Raw genomic sequence first — 12,876 nt, 5'->3', positions numbered from 1 at the left:
ATAACCTGCTCGTTCAGTACATTCAGGTAGTCAGCTGACCTCATTCTTTGGGCACATGACGTTGCTGAACCTAGACCTGACCGACTGCAGCGACCCCAGATCACAGCACTGCCCCCACAGGGTTGTACGGTAGGCACTAGGCATGATGGGTGCATCACTTCAGCCGCCTCTCTTCTTACCCTGATGTGCCCATCACTCTGGAACGGGGTAGATCTGGACTCATCAGACCACATGACCTTCTTCCGTTGCGGTTAGCCTCAGTGACAAGTGGTTTTCTTAAGGCTACACAGCTGTTTAGTCCCAATCCCTTGAGTTCCCTTCGCATTACTTTCACTATTAAACATATCCCTGAGTTCTACTGTAGTTTTTCTACTACATTCCTTCCTTGAAGATGATGTTTCCCCACTGTCCTTCCACTTTTTAATAATGCGTTGGACAGTTCTTAACCCGATTTTAGTCGTTTCAGCTTCTCCTTAGATGTTTTCTCTGCTTGATGCATGCCAACAATTTGACCCTTCTGAAACAGATTAACATCTTTTCCACGACCACAGGATGTGTCTTTCGACATGGTTGTTTAACAAATGAGAAGCTACTCACTGCATCAGTTAGGGTTAAATAACTTGTTGCCAGGTGAAACATAATCACCCATGCAGTAATTATCCAATAATATATATTATATTAAATATATATTATGCTATTCAGGGCTCTGGATCAAACGTAAGCTCCTTTAACCTCGCGTTCACGGCGAGCGAGATGGCCAAACGCGTCCGAGGCACCTGATTTAGTACCGGGCCGTGCCCCAGAAGGAGGCGACGATAATAGAAAGGGAGGAGGGCGAGCGGAGCGGGCCGAGGGAGGAGCGAGAAAATGAAGTGGAGGTTGTCAGATGTGGCAGCTGCTTGGAATCCTGATAAATATAAGCCGGTATCGATCGGGCGGCCGAAAATGAAAGATCCCAGAGTGGTGCGCAGTATTTAGCTCCCCGTCCGGCGCGCGCTCGTGTCAGCGGTGGCCTTGCCTCCGCGCGGATAGATTTTCAGCACCGCTGCTCCGAGGCACGGCTCTGATTTCATCTTTAACCTTTTTCGGCTGCTTTTCCTTGACCTCTGCGCCACCGCCGTGATTCAGTGAATTTGTTACATTTGGCTTGACATCAACCCCTCACTCTGGTTTACTCTCTCTCTCTCTCTCTCTCTCTCTCTCAGAGTAAAGACTTCCCTGTGCTCAGCGCGTTGTGCTTCACGCACCTGGTGGCGTGGCGTGCCACGGCATCTTCATCCTCACAGGTCCCAGACCAGTATGCAGGTAGAGTGATCAGGTAAGAGCTCACACAGCTCACAAAACACACTGATTTGGGATCATGCCACCGCCTGCTTTTTACTTAACTACACAGATGCCACCCATCTCACACCCAGCACCAGACTCCTATGGCATCATCACTAACTAGTGATCCATTGCAGATCTAAGTGGGCACTGACTATGAAGACTAATCAGCATGGGCATCTATTACATATGTAGTATAGTATATAGTATAGTACAGTTAGTGTTCTCCTTTGATCAGGTTCAGTCTCTCTATGATGTCGCACTAACCAAGACAACAGCTGGTACTGTGGGTCTGTCTCAAAACAACTAATGAGCTGCCTTGCTGCCTACTCCCTACTTAGATCCGTCCACCGTATATATACACCGACCAGGCATAACATTATGACCACTGCCAGGTGAAGCGAATAACACTGATCCTCAAGGTCGATGTGTTAGGAGCAGGGACAATGGGCAAGCATAAGGACCAAATTGGGACAACTAGACGACTGGGTCAGAGCATCTCTGCAGAGCAACTGCAGGTCTTGTGGGGTGTTCCCGGTCTGCAGTGGTCAGTATCTATCAAAAGCCGGCGACAGGGTCATGGGCGGCCAAGGCTCACTGATGCACGTGGGTCCGATCCAGCAGACGAGCTACTGTTAATGCTGGTTCTGATAGAAAGGTGTCAGAATACACAGTGCATCACTGTGCAGCAAAAGGGGGGCCAACACAATATTAAGAAGGTGGTCATAATGTTATTGCCCTCACTGCCAACCAAGCTTCGAAATAAGGCACCTCGATAGGCAGCATTTGAAGGTATCTCAGAGTCTGGACCCTGTGTGTCTTAAGGAAGCACGTACTACCCCTCACAGTCCCAGATTGTTCAGTACTGGTTGGCACATAGATTAAGTGGGTGAGAATTTCCAAGGTTAAGGAGGTTCTGGTCCACCTTAATGTGGTTATATATTCAAAGAACATTGTCTTGAGTTGGGGTCCATCATTGCCATAGGCGTTTGTGACTGGGAGTCATGGCTATAGCTGCAGTTTAGGGATGGGCAGCCTGTTTTTCTGCCCTCTTAATCAGGTCATGGGCATCTATCTGTTCACGATGGTATGGTTTTGGCGATTGCAACCCAAACCCTGGAGGAAAACCCTTACAAAAACACAAATACACCGTCAAGGCATAACATTATGACCACTGACAGGTGACGTTAATAACACTGCTTATCTCTTGATCACGGCACCTGTTAGTGGGTGGGATGTATTACGACCGGGTCAGAGCATCGCCAGAACTGCGGGTCTTGTGGGGTGGTAAACCGGCGACAGGTTCATGGGCGACCAAGGCTCATTGATGCACATGTGGTCCGATCCAACAGACGACCTACTGTAGCTCAGACTGCTGAAGAAGTTAATGCTGGTTCTGATAGAAATGTTATGCCTGATGGGTGTCTGTTGGTCTGTCTGTCTATTTATGTATCTATCAGTTTGTCTGTCTGTCTGTCTGTCTGTCTGTCTGTCTATCTAGCTACCTATCCATCTGTCTATCTACCTATCTGTCTGTCTGCTTGCTTGTCTCATGGTCTGTCTGTCTGTATATCAATCGTTCAATTAATCTATCTATCTGTCTGTCTATCAGTTTGTCGCTGTCTGTTTGTCTATCTATATTTCTGTCTGCCTGTCTATCTACCTATATGTCTGTCTGTCTGCTTGCTTGTCTGATGGTCTGTCTGTATATCTTTCAGTCGATCTATTTGTCTGTCTCTACCTAGCTGTCTATCTGTCTGTCTATATCTCTATCGATCTATCAATCTACCTGTCTGTTTTTCTGTCTGTCTATCTATCTGTCTGTCTGTCTATAGATAGATAGATAGATAGATAGATAGATAGATAGATAGATAGATAGATAGACAGGCAGACAGAACGATAGATAGATAGATAGATAGACAGGCAGACAGAACGATAGATAGATAGATAGAGAGACAGACAGATGGACAGATAGAAATGTTATGCCTGATGGGTGTATGTTCAACATCAGTACTCACAGTACACAGGTTGGCACAACTCACCCGCCATCCTTCAGCCCCGGCCCGAATCACCATCCTTCTCTTTAATCCTTCAGCTCAGACCTAACGAAGCAGCTCAGTCACAGATCCTATGAATTTTTTAAATCCGAAATTCTTAATATCTCAGAATATATCAGTCCGGGTGGGACGTGTGTGTAAAACGAAAGGATAAAAATATATAAAAAATTATATAAAAAAAAAAAAAAAAGGGAATTAAAGGTCCTCCGTATCAGCCGAACAATACGCTCTTACTCTTTAAGATGGATGATAAATTCACGGAGAGGGAGGCCGCAACAGCTGTTGGCAGACAGGCCCAGATATGAGAATAGCAGCATAGGATGAGCGAGCATTAAAAATTAATACGCTATTTAGCCTAGGTGTATTTTAGGTATTTGACATTTTCATGTCCGGGACAGACTCAATTTATTCATAGTGAAGCGGGGGAAATAAATAAATAAATAAAACCAAGGTTGGAGGAATACGGCACGTGTGGTGGGAGAGCGGTAAGTCAGGGTCGCTCTCTTTTTTATGGTCGGACTCTTCTTTCAGTAATGATACGTGGTAACGCTCGGAGACCGAAGCTCATTACGGGCGCGGTAATAATTAGCACTCGGCGCAGAGGAAATGATTTGCTGCATAAGCCTTTGCTTAAGGGTTTATCTGAAAGATTTTTTTTAGCCCTCCTCTTATTGTTTTCTTTGATGCTGTATTGTTGGGTGCAGGATCCAGTTTTGGTGTGTGTGAGTGTGTGTGTGTGTGTGTAAAGGAATGGAAATCCCAGCACCTCCAGTGATTAATTACTAATGCTCCCTCTGAACATCTCCCTATCCCTCACTATCTAATCACACCGAAATCTAAGACACGTCCTGAGAGGGAGGCTCCTCACCCCCCCCCCCCCCCCATCTATCTATCTGTCTGTCTGTCTATTTGTGTCTGTCTGTCTCCCTACCTCCTTATCTATCTATCTGTCTGTCTGTCTGTCTGTCTATCTATCTGTCTGTCTGTCTGTCTATGTATCTTTCTATCTATTTGTGTCTGTCTGTCTGTTCATCTGTCTATTTATCTATCTGTCTGTCTATCTATTTATTTGTCTGTCTCTGTCTAGCTTCATATCTGTCTGTCTGCCTGTCTGTCTGTATATCTATCTGTCGACCTATCTGTCTGTCTGTTTTTTCTGTCTGTTTGTCTATAGATAGATAGATAGATAGATAGATAGACAGACAGATAGGCAGCTATCTATCTATCTATCTATCTATCTATCTATCTATCTATCTATTTGTGTCTGTCTGTCTCCCTACCTCCTTATCTACCTGTCTGTCTGTCTACAGTGTATCACAAAAGTGAGTACACCCCTCACATTTCTGCAAATATTTCATTATATCTTTTCATGGGACAACACTATAGACATGAAACTTGGATATAACTTAGAGTAGTCAGTGTACAGCTTGTATAGCAGTGTAGATTTACTGTCTTCTGAAAATAACTCAACACACAGCCATTAATGTCTAAATAGCTGGCAACATAAGTGAGTACACCCCACAGTGAACATGTCCAAATTGTGCCCAAATGTGTCGTTGTCCCTCCCTGGTGTCATGTGTCAAGGTCCCAGGTGTAAATGGGGAGCAGGGCTGTTAAATTTGGTGTTTTGGGTACAATTCTCTCATACTGGCCACTGGATATTCAACATGGCACCTCATGGCAAAGAACTCTCTGAGGATGTGAGAAATAGAATTGTTGCTCTCCACAAAGGTGGCCTGGGCTATAAGAAGATTGCTAACACCCTGAAACTGAGCTACAGCATGGTGGCCAAGGTCATACAGCGGTTTTCCAGGACAGGTTCCACTCGGAACAGGCTTCGCCAGGGTCGACCAAAGAGTCCACGTGTTCGGCGTCATATCCAGAGGTTGGCTTTAAAAAATAGACACATGAGTGCTGCCAGCATTGCTGCAGAGGTTGAAGACGTGGGAGGTCAGCCTGTCAGTGCTCAGACCATACGCCGCACACTGCATCAACTCGGTCTGCATGGTCGTCATCCCAGAAGGAAGCTGACGCACAAGAAAGCCCGCAAACAGTTTGCTGAAGACAAGCAGTCCAAGAACATGGATTACTGGAATGCCCTGTGGTCTGACGAGACCAAGATCAACTTGTTTGGCTCAGATGGTGTCCAGCATGTGTGGCGGCGCCCTGGTGAGAAGTACCAAGACAACTGTATCTTGCCTACAGTCAAGCATGGTGGTGGTAGCATCATGGTCTTGGGCTGCATGAGTGTTGCTGGCACTGGGGAGCTGCGGTTCATTGAGGGAAACATGAATTCCAACATGCACTGTGACATTCTGAAACAGAGCATGATCCCCTCCCTTCGAAAACTGGGCCTCATGGCAGTTTTCCAACAGGATAACGACCCCAAACACAACCTCCAAGATGACAACTGCCTTGCTGAGGAAGCTGAAGGTAAAGGTGATGGACTAAACCCAATTGAGCACCTGTGGCGCATCCTCAAGTGGAAGGTGGAGGAGTTCAAGGTGTCTAACATCCACCAGCTCCGTGATGTCATCATGGAGGAGTGGAAGAGGATTCCAGTAGCAACCTGTGCAGCTCTGGTGAATTCCATGCCCAGGAGGGTTAAGGCAGTGCTGGATAATAATGGTGGTCACACAAAATATTGACACTTTGGGCACAATTTGGACATGTTCACTGTGGGGTGTACTCACTTATGTTGCCAGCCATTTAGACATTAATGGCTGTGTGTTGAGTTATTTTCAGAAGACAGTAAATCTACACTGCTATACAAGTTGTACACTGACTACTCTAAGTTATATCCAAGTTTTATGTCTATAGTGTTGTCCCATGAAAAGATATAATGAAATATTTGCAGAAATGTGAGGGGTGTACTCACTTTTGTGATACACTGTATGTATCTTTCTATCTATTTGTGTCTGTCTGTTCATCTGTCTATCGATCTATCTGTCTGTCTATCTATTTATTTGTCTGTCTGTCTGTCTATATATCTATTTATCTGTCTGTCTATTTATTTGTCTGTCTCCGTCTAGCTGCCTATCTGTCTGTCTGTATATCTATCTGTCGATCTATGTCTGTCTGTTTTTTTGTCTGTCTGTCTGTTTGTCTATAGATAGATACAGTGGGGCCAAAAAGTATTTAGTCAGCCACTGATTGTGCAAGTTCTCCTACTTAGAAAGATGAGAGAGGTCTGTAATTTTCATCATAGGTACACTTCAACTATGAGAGACAAAATGAGAAAAAAAAATACAGGAAATCACTTTGTAGGATTTTTAAAGAATTTATTTGTAAATTATGGTGAAAAATAAGTATTTGGTCAATAACAAAAGTTCAACTCAATACTTTGTAACATAACCTTTGTTGGCAATGACAAAGGTCAAACGTTTCCTGTAAGTCTTCATCAGGTTTGCACACACTGTAGCTGGTATTTTGGCCCATTCCTCCATGCAGATCTCCTCTAGAGCAGTGATGTTTTGAGGCTGTCGCTGGGCAACACGGACTCCACAAATTTTCTATGGGGTTGAGGTCTGGAGACTGGCTAGGCCACTCCAGGACCTTGAAATGCTTTTTACGGAGCCACTCCTTCGTTGCCCGAGCGGTGTGTTTGGGATCATTGTCATGCTGGAAGACCCAGCCACGTTCCATCTTCAATGCTCTCACTGATGGAAGGAGGTTTTGGCTTAAAATCTCACGATACATGGCCCCGTTCATTCTTCCCTTAACACGGATCAGTCGTCCTGTCCCCTTTGCAGAAAAACAGCCCCAAAGCATGATGTTTCCACCCCCATGCTTCACAGTAGGTATGATGTTCTTGGGTTCTTCTTCTTCCTCCAAACACGACGAGTTGAGTTTTTACCGAAAAGTTCCATTTTGGTTTCATCTGACCACATGATATTCTCCCAATCCTCTTCTGGATCATCCATATGCTCTCTGACAAACTTCAGATGGGCCTGGACATGTACTGGCTTAAGCAGGGGGACACGCCTGGCACTACAGGATTTGAGTCCCTCTCGGCGTAGTGTGTTACTGATGGTAGCCTTTGTTACTTTGGTCCCAGCTCTCTGCAGGTCATTCATCAGGTCCCTCCGTGTAGTTCTGGGATTTTTGCTCACCGTTCTCATGATCATTTTGACCCCACGGGATGAGATCTTGACCCCAAGGGAGATTATCAATGGTCTTGTATGTCTTCCATTTTCTTACAATTGCTCCCACAGTTGATTTACTCACACCAACCTGCTTGCCTATTGTAGATTCAATCTTCCCAGCCTGGTGCAGGTCTACAATTTTCTTCCTGGTGTCCTTTGACAGCTCTTTGGTCTTGGCCATGGTTGAGTTTGGAGTCTGACTGTTTGAGGCTGTGGACAAGTGTCTTTTATACAGATAACAAGGTCAAACAGGTGCCATTAATACAGGTAACGAGTGGAGGACAGAAGAGCTTCTTAAAGAAGAAGTTACAGGTCTGTGAGAGCCAGAAATCTTGCTTGTTTGTTATTGACCAAATACTTATTTTCCACAATAATTTACGAATAAATTCTTTAAAAATCCTACAATGTGATTTCCTGGATTTTTTTTTCCTCATTTTGTCTCTCATAGTTGAAGTGTAGCTATGATGAAAATTACAGACTTCTCTCATCTTTCTAAGTAGGAGAACCTGCACAATCAGTGGCTGACTAAATACTATTTGACCCCACTGTAGATAGATAGATAGATAGATAGATAGATAGATAGATAGATAGATAGATAGATAGATAGATAGATAGATAGATAGACAGACAGACAGACAGACAGACAGACAGTCAGGCAGACAGACAGACAGACAGATAGATAGACAGATAGGCAGCTAGATAGCTATCTATCTGTCTGTCTGTTTCTTTGTCTATTTGTCTATTTAGCTACCTATCTGTCTGTCTATCTACTTATCTGTCTGTCTGCTTGCTTGTCTGATTGTCTGTCTGTCTGTATATCTATCTTTCAATCGATCTATCTGTCTGTCTGTCTATCATTCTTTGTCTGTCTGTCTGTCTGTATATATGTCTATATCTATCTATCAATTTGTCTCTGTCTGTCTGTTCATCTGTTTGTCTATCTATATTTCTGTATGCCTGCCTATCTGTCTGTCTGTCTATCTACCTATCCGTCTGTCGGTCTGATTGCTTGTCTGGTGGTCTGTCTGTATATCTTTCAATTGATCTATTTGTCTGTGTCTATCTAGCTGTCTGTCTGTCTCTCTATCTAACTGCCTATCTGCCTGTCTCTATATCTTTCAAGCTATCTGTCTGTATGTCAATATATTTGTCTATCTATCTATCTATCTATCTATCTATCTATCTATCTATCTATCTATCTATCTATCTATCTATCTATCTATCTATCTATCTATCTATCTATCTATCTATCTATCTATCTATCTCTTTCCCTATTATAAATCAGCCTCGTTCGCCCTCTCCTTTCCCTTTCCTTCCATTCCCACATCTCACTGATTCCCACTTCTCCCTCTCCACAGTTCTCAGCTGTAATATATATGTATACATACACTCTAATCCTCACCGGGAACATTTAGCGGTAGCGTGTTTAACACCACAGCCTTCCAGTCACACCGCCTGTCATCATCCTTAAAGGCAATAAGCAGAGAGGCTCTTCCAAGCGCTGAAAGAAAGAAAAAAAGCTTCTATTTAACATCTCCAGCTATTAGCAGATAAACTCCATCTGAAAAGATTTCCACTCCTATCTCAGCCTACAAAGCCAAGCGAAATCAAAGCACCGTCGGTTCAGAATAGAGGAAGAGACGCACAAAATGTATTTCCAGGATTGAAGTGAGCAGCTGCTACGACAGGCAGATGGACAGAAGACGTGATGAGACAGAAATTCCCTAGCGAGACCTCCGAAGCCACCTAGGAGAGCACAAATATTTAAACACAGATAGTGTGTTTTACAGCGTCTCTCTATCAAAGAGGAAACTCTGGGATGAAGTGGTGGCTTCTCGGCTGTGTCTGAGGGGAGAGTTTGACAGCAGACGTGTTTTTAGATCTTTTAAGAACCAAATATCCACATGATAATAATAATATAATTATTGGCTTAGTGGGCTCAGTGGGTAGCACTGTCACCTCACAGCAACCTGGGTTCGATCCCCAGGCAGGGCGGTCCGAGTCCTTTCTGTGCTAAGTTTGTATGTTCTCCCCGTGTCTGCGTGGGTTTCCTCCAGGAGCTCCGGTTTCCTCCCACAGTCCAAAAACACACAGTCAGGTTAATTGGGGACACTGAATTGCCTTATAGGTAAATGGGTGCGTGTGTGTGTGTGTGTGTGTCTGCCCTGCGATGGACTGGCGTCCCGTCCAGGATGTTACTGTGTGCCTTGCACCCATTGAAAAGCTGGGATAGGCTCCAGCACCCCCCGTGACCCTAATTGGATAAGAAAATGAATGAATGAATAATAATAATAATAATAATAATAATAATAATAATAATGATTGTGTTCACATATGTCAAAAAAATCTAAAAGTTCCTAAATAAATAAATAAATGAATAAATAATAATAATAATAATATTAAGTGTTCACGTATGCCAAAAAAAATCTAAAAGTTCCTAAATAAATAAATAAATAAATAAATAATAATAATAATAATAATAATAATAATAATAGTGTTCACATATGCCAAAAAAATCTAAAAGTTCCTAAATAAATAAATAAATAATACTAATAATAATAATTATTATTATTATTATTATTATGAGTAGTAGTAGTAATTATCAAGAGTGAGGCATGATGACGTGCAAGCATGCACCCGCTGTGGAGATAGGCAGGGAAGCACGCCTACAGAATCATGCCCTTCTGCCTTGCAGGGTGATAGACCATAGATAGGTGATAGACGTGTCGGCAACGAGTCTGCTTTCTTGTGGCACCATGATCATGGTCTTCACCCTGGATGGGTGAGCCACCCCATCAGTGCCACCGGTTGCGCCTGGCTTGTTCTGGATTCCCTTTCTTGGTTGTCACAGGAGCTCGGAACAGTTTGGTATGTTGTAAGTTTTCATTTGTACTTGTGCATGACTGAGCAGCTTCGTCTGATACTCTTTGGATCTAATGGGCACAAATTCCCACAGGCACAGTCTTGGAAGCTTTTCTAGAAAATTGAGCTGCAAATGTCTATGGTTTTAGTGTCTGGTGTCCATACACTTTTGGCTGTAGAGTGGTTGTAACGATTTTGAGCTAGAAAATAAATAAATAAATAAATTAAATAATTAATAAATTTATAAAATAAATAAAGAATAAAATAAAAAATAATAAATAAACAAATAAATCAATTCAAAAATAATAAAAATAAATAAAAATAAATAAATAAATACATTTTTTGTTGGTGGTGCAGGCATGGCATTACTCCAGGAAATGCCCTTGTGTGTGTGTGTGCATGTGCGAGGGGGGGCTTAGAAGTGGTCGGGGTGCCGAAAACTCCTAACATGGGCGTAGTTTCCCCTCATGTGTCAGAATGGATGTGCCTCCGAGGCCATATCCGAGCAGATTAGCGTCTCTCCTTATCATTCAAATCAAGCCCCAGCTCCCTTTGAAAAACATATTGTACACATCCCCTCCCATGATCCCTCGCTCCCACCATTCGCCAACCCCCCCAATCCCCCCCAACCCCCCAACGACAGTCTGCGGCCATCACGGCCGCCGCTAAGGAGCTTCCAACGGCCCAGACGGACACCAGGTCTGGACGTGTAGAGAGACCGAGATTGTTAAGGGACCCAGAAGGGAGGACGTGTCCATTGCAATCGTCCACTCATCATCAGTGTGTGACAGCAGGCTGGTAATTGATACACGAACCTGACCGTCTCTTCCGGCTTTTCCGTGTTAAGGTCAACTTATCTCCGTACTTAATCCGTCCCGATTTTTTCTTCTCGTCTCGTCTCGTCTCGTGCAAAATAAGAATTCGGGGTAGAAAAAAGAGCAGACGGCGAGAGGCGCGCCTTTATTCCCGAGCCTAACCCTCGCCTGTTATCAAAGTAACTTCCAGCTTATTAGTGACAAAAGGCTTTTTTCTCAAGCACCCCCCCCCCCACCCCCTTCCCCTTTTGTGCAGGCCATGTTCGCCAGCGCTTCCTGAATTAAACTGCTGGCTTCCTGTTCTTTTATATGCATGGCCACATCTGGGGGAGCTTGCTCGCAGGCCGGCTGCTTAATAACAATCACCTTCCCTTTCACTCGGCCCTGATTGTTTCTAATTCACTCTGACAGATAGTGGCTGACAAGCCGCCCGCGCCTCCTCCCTCCGTGACCCCGGCTCAGTCACCGCACTTACACCGCCTGTCATTTTTAATATTTGATTTCGCTTTTTAAAGTTATGTGTTTTAGCGCGATGATGAAATCGGTGGTTAAACCCGACGCCGAATAGAACTCGCCGTGGAGGGTTTTTTGGCCGCCTTCCTCTACTCTGTTTCTTCCCGGGCCTGCGACTGTGATGGCTGAATCCAATGCTGTCCGTCTGTCCAATATTGTGTTGTTTGCCTTCATTAAAAATATAATAATAATAATAATACAAAAGATAATAATAATAAAAAATATTAATAATACAAAATATAATAATAAAATAATAATAATAAAGACAATATAAGGCTTTGTGTTGTTCTGTTTCACTGAACCTCAATGGCACTTTATTAGGAACAATTATGTAGTACGGACATTCCTTGATTACAATTACTGACCATAGCCCATCTGTTGCTATGTACACTTTGCCACCCCGATCACAAAATGCTCTCGGCCTTATATTTTTGGTTGGATCAGTATTTTTTTTCCTGGCATTGACACTGAAGGGCATAAAAATCCCAACAACACTGCTGCACCAACTATCAGGTCATGACCATGTTAGTGCAGTGCTACATAAACATCATATGGTATGTGGTGACAATGAGAACAGATGTAGCTGTGGTTGGAGGACCAATTTAGCTGCACCCTTTGAAGCTGGTGATACTTACCTCTGGGCTAGTATAAGAGAATACAGTACAGAAAGCAATATAATGAAATTAATAATAATAATAATAATAATAATAATCTCTGTAGTTATCAGACCATTATTATTATTATTATTATTATTATTATTATTATTATTATTATAGAAACAAAAATGTAATAATAATAATAATAATAATAGTAATAATAATAATAATATTTGTATTATTATTATTATTATTTATTCAGAAACAACAGCTTAAAATATATATTAAATATGTATTTTGTACAATAATTAATTGTATTAAATTACTTCTAAAAATACAACCTGAAACATATTTTAAATTAATTAATTAATTAATTTATTTGTTAATAAAAAAAAAAAAAAAAAAAAAAAAAAAAAAAAAAAAATTAATTAATACATTAATACATTAATAAATTAATAAATTAGAACCACGATCATTCTTTTATTCAACAATTCTTACTTTATACAGATATACTGGTTTGGGTATACAATTATCATGCAGACTATAGCTTATCACTGTGTACGTA

General features: G+C 42.5%; 1 protein-coding gene across 3 annotated transcripts in view; it reads left to right on the top strand.

Annotated features, from left to right (window-relative positions):
* The window catches only part of znf536 (zinc finger protein 536), a 310,124-nt gene that overhangs the window by 128,264 nt on the left and 168,984 nt on the right, over positions 1-12,876 (top strand). For all 3 annotated transcript variants that reach the window (XM_062989495.1, XM_062989496.1, XM_062989497.1), the window contains one exon: positions 1,206-1,318. The gene's annotated coding sequence lies outside the window, so the exon portion shown is untranslated. The remainder of the gene's footprint in view (positions 1-1,205; positions 1,319-12,876) is intronic.

The sequence above is a fragment of the Trichomycterus rosablanca genome, chromosome 27 (genome assembly GCF_030014385.1).
Source record: "Trichomycterus rosablanca isolate fTriRos1 chromosome 27, fTriRos1.hap1, whole genome shotgun sequence".
In the NCBI taxonomy this organism is placed as follows: Eukaryota; Metazoa; Chordata; class Actinopteri; order Siluriformes; family Trichomycteridae; genus Trichomycterus; species Trichomycterus rosablanca.
The sequence above is the reverse complement of the archived record's forward strand: the minus strand, read 5'-3'. Positions and strand labels throughout refer to the sequence as shown.